The following is a 4,747-nucleotide window of genomic DNA, read 5'->3' as shown; positions in this document are numbered from 1 at the left end:
TTTAATTTATCCCCATGTTTAACGGAATAATATACAGCCTATGTCCACCCTGAAGTTCCATTCTAAATATTGGTGAAAGAATTTTTGAAATCGGATGAGTAGTTTCGGAGATTACCTGCTGCATACAAACTAACATACATACAAACATTACCTCTTTATAATATTAGTATAGATAAATATGGATACATGTTTCTACAACCCCTTGTAATAGGGAAGTAATTCCCAATAATGGAATGAAATTAAACTCGATAAAAAAAAATAATAATAATAATAATTAAATTGATTTACTATTTCCAAAATGGAAGTAACTGAACACAAATGTGTTATGGTGTTTTGGTGGAGGATTAATCTGTAAGCAGTGATATAACAGATTTGTTTGCTAAAATAAATTATGATCATTTGAAGAAAGTAGTAACTTTCATGAATTTTCTATAAAATATAAATTTAAATTTAAATTTCCTATAAAATATCATAGAAATGTTCATAGAAAGGTATATAAATGAAAATAAATCTAGATTTCCTGAAAAAAATTGAGGAAAAAAGAGAACAAAATTTGATGAATCCACAAATCTACAAAAAAGACACCACAAATCCAAACACGTCTACAAAAACTTCTCACAGACAACTATGCCACAAACAAAATTTTCTTTTTGTTTATAATAGGATGTATTGTGTAACACTTTGTAAAAACAAAATTCCGCCACTCTTCCCAACAAACACAATCTGCATTCTTGGCAAAAATGTTTCAAATTGACCTAAAGTTTCAGCTGAAATACATATAGATTTCAGTTATGCTGCAAGTCAAACTAAAGCAGCCCTCTGAACAGAACAGAAATGCAAGTTCTGTGTCATTTGAAGAAGAATGATTATTATTCATTTTCCTGAGAATGTGTAAAACTGACATTTCTTTGCCACTTAAGATCTGATTTCTTCTTCAACTTAAATTATTATTTTATAAAATATCTACCTAAATATATTTTGTTTTAAACCTATTACCCTATTTAGTTTTTTTTACAAACTTTATAAGATCCTATAATTAAATGATATATATATATATATATATTTTTAACTTTAAATTGTTACAGACTGCTCTATTAAGAATTAGTTTATCATTTAAAAAAAAATTTTTAACCTTATGAATACAGTGATTCTGTAAAACACAACAGAACAAATCAATGCAAAGATAATAAAATAAACTATGTTTTATTTACATGAGATGATTAAAAAAAAAATAGTAAAATTCATTGACTTAGCAATGAAAGAAAGTGTTCATTGTACTGTACATTGTCATGAAGTAAAGAAAATGCTTGTAGTTTTCAAACACAAATCCATTTGATGTTTTCTTAGTGAAACCAGAGCATCAATGCTATAACAGCTAGTAAAGTAATAAAATGTGAATATAAGAAACTCTATCATTTTTATCAGATTCAATTTTTTAACACCTATTGTCAACTTGTTTTCATTAATAAAAACTATAATTCCAATAAACATTTTATTTATGTTTATTGGAATTATAGTTTCCCAACATATTCAGTACATTAATTGTTCATACTAAGATGGTTAGTATAAATAATCAATACATATGTTGAAAAATTTTAAAATAATTCTATAAAAATAAACTTGTAAATACCTTAGTTCTGGCTTTAGCAAAAACATGGTTTTCCATTTCGACGACACTTTTAGTTGTCGGATTGCCGGATTGTCTTATGGCTTCCTCTCTAAATAAAAAAGATGAAAGTAGTTAATGTATAAATATGATTAATTTCATACAAGCTAACAATTTCAGTACCAGTCATTGCTTAATCATTATATAAAATTATTAAATTACAACTAAATCATAATGCTGATATTTCTACTTTATCAACAGTATAAGATTTTTAAATAATACAGAATTTATTTCAGATTTATTTTCTAAAACTTTTATCATCTTTGTTTCATTTTAAATAAACTTTCATTATGAAATTATAAGAATATGTAAATTATTTTTATGTACAATTATGGGAAAAGTATGTCATTTTTAATCAGGATGGATTTTTTTATTTATTGATTATTATTTGCTTTATGAACTCAATACAACTGGTTAATACAACAGTAAAATTCAAAAATAAGATTTATATTAAAGTTTAAGATGGTCCAATAAAAATTCTCTTCAGGATATGATTTATATATATACTGTATAATAGGCATTGCTTTAAAATTTATGAATTGTCACAATTTTTTTGTTGGTCATTTCAATGTGATGATATAAATATATAGTTCAAACAATATTTTCTGCAATTAAATCTCAATTTTTTTTACATTTAACCAAAAAGAAATCAGAACACTGTCCACAGTTTTTTAAATTCCTTAATCACCTTAATCAAGTTTCTTAGAAACCACTTAAATGGTAACAACATAAAATATATTGTATGTATGTAAAAGATTCCATGGTTGTTTTAAACATAAAAAAGTTTAATAAAAAGAATACAGAGAAAGATTATAAAACTACATCTTGCTAAGACAACTACTAACATCAGATTAAAAATATGTGGCAAATAGCAGCAACAGTTAGACCTAACATTACATTGAGCAACTCCCTTCTCCAGATATCGTCTCTTGTATTACAAAAACAAGTGCTGGTTTGGCAGTCAGAACTCAACAGTCAAAGTTTAAAATCTTAGAATTAAAACAAACTCAATCATAAAGGATGCTGGTTCTCAATACTATGTAGATAGGTATGTAATATAAATACTTTAACTGAGTAACATTTTCAACTTAAAAAGAATGTAATGATTGACACTATAAAAATGTAAATAAGAAATAAAACACACTAAGATATAGAAGTAATTGGTTTTCATTTCATTAACTACCTACCAAATTAAGATATTAAAACTATTCTATTTGAGCATAGCTAATGCTGAATTAGATTTGAAAATTTTCTTGACAAAAGAATAACTAATCATTTCAATATTTTAATCAAAAACTAATTTAAACATTAAGAGATTGTAATGTTATACTACTTACTTTAGAATATCCTGTTACAGAATGTAGAATGTTATACAAGCTGAAATTACTGATATTGTGAAGCATAAATAAAGATAATATAATTATCTGTACGTAAGTGTAGTTATCAGTCAATCGGTGAAAATGGAACTTATAGGAACAAAGATCAAATTATGTTAATTAGAACTGATTTCCTGTCCAGAACTTCCCCTAAGAGCAGGATTTCCTGTTCAACTGAAATTATCATCAGAGCAATAAAACAAAGAAATAATATGAAAGTTGGATAATAGATAAGACTGGGCTTTTGGTTCCAATATAATTAGAATGCCCTCATCATTGTAATTACAATGTAGCATTGACTAATATTTTGTATACATTTGTATGCCTTTAGCAGCCCACATGTAAATTTTTGTAGAACTAATGTAAACAATCAATTGCATATGAATCTTGTTGGTTATGTATAAAACATAAAATTTTATTATAATATTTTAATAATTAAATATACTTAATGCAGTAAAATTACATATTTTATACTATACAACAACTTAATATCTTAAAGTTTGACATTGAATACCCAATTGATATCATAATTAAAGATATATTGTTAATAATTGAGAAATTATAGCAAGTTTCATATCAAACTTTTATTTGTATATGTGAAAGGGTCTCTCTTCCTAAACAATATTGATAGATACATTAAATTAAAAAAAAGTCATACAGTGACACTAACTGAAATAATGATTTTTTTATGTAACTAATTAATTTTTTTGTGTAACTAATTTTAAATTTCTTATAAATGCAGCAGCACTCCTTTTATCGCCAATCATTTTGTTCCAGTAATATTGTTTTCACTTACATTTTATTGACTATTCAATTTACTGTTTCTAATTTGACCGAATGACAATGAAATCTGAATTTATTAAGTAAAAACTAAATTCCTTTTAATAACAAATGTCTATCTTTACTAAGCGTAAATGTTAACATAATAATTTTTTGCTTATTTTTTAATTCATGGCATTTTATATAGCTTTCAAATTTATCAACTGTTCAAACAATTAAACATTTTATAAATCTCAAATTTTGTCTTATTGTAATCTACTTCAAAACTTTTAATCTAATAAATAACATTTTAAATCCTTCATTTTATTCAAACTCACAATTCAACAACTGAAAATTAATAACAATAAAAAATTATTAATTTCTGTATTGTCACTTTCCCCAGTTCTTACCCATATATATTCAATAAATACTTTCACCTATAGAGGTGAAAGATATTGTAGGTTTATTGAATATCTCACAGGTTCTACTTTTTGTTTGATCACCCAATTCATTAATTAAAACAAACATCTTAAAATAATGCTTGCTTTGATATAGTTTCACATTAACACACAGAACACATGCCTTAAACTAAGGTGTTATTATATAATTTAATTCAAAGGACTAATTGATAAATTATTTCATGGATAAAATAATAATAGAAATAATAATGTTGACTTATTTTTATTTCTTTTCATTAAATAAGAATATATAGAATTTAATGGGAGAAACACACTGACTATCCAAGAAAAGTTTATTAACATTAGTTCTTTTATTCTATTTATAGGTGAGATGCAATTCTCTGAAAATTCTGAATAATCATATAAGAAAGATTTGTCAATTGTGTAGAAAAGATCAGTTATTGGATGCTTTTCATATTGTGACTCTTGTCCCTTTTTAATTTGATTAAAGAAATTTTTGGAATTGATATTATTTTCATTATTACTTG

The 4,747-nt window shown here is 24.8% G+C and overlaps 1 long non-coding RNA gene across 1 annotated transcript in view; it reads right to left on the bottom strand.

Moving 5' to 3' along the window:
* Window positions 1-3,266, bottom strand: part of LOC111619014 — a 10,331-nt gene extending 7,065 nt beyond the window's left edge. The window contains exons 1-2 of the long non-coding RNA XR_002755673.1: window positions 3,004-3,266; window positions 1,631-1,718 (exon numbers count right to left, since the gene is read on the bottom strand). This is a non-coding gene — a long non-coding RNA (uncharacterized LOC111619014). The remainder of the gene's footprint in view (window positions 1-1,630; window positions 1,719-3,003) is intronic.
* Window positions 3,267-4,747: the final 1,481 nt, after the last annotated feature.

Source organism: Centruroides sculpturatus, unplaced genomic scaffold (genome assembly GCF_000671375.1).
Source record: "Centruroides sculpturatus isolate CEXI.00-Female unplaced genomic scaffold, Cexi_2.0 scaffold234, whole genome shotgun sequence".
In the NCBI taxonomy this organism is placed as follows: Eukaryota; Metazoa; Arthropoda; class Arachnida; order Scorpiones; family Buthidae; genus Centruroides; species Centruroides sculpturatus.
This window is presented reverse-complemented; position numbering and strand designations above follow the sequence as displayed.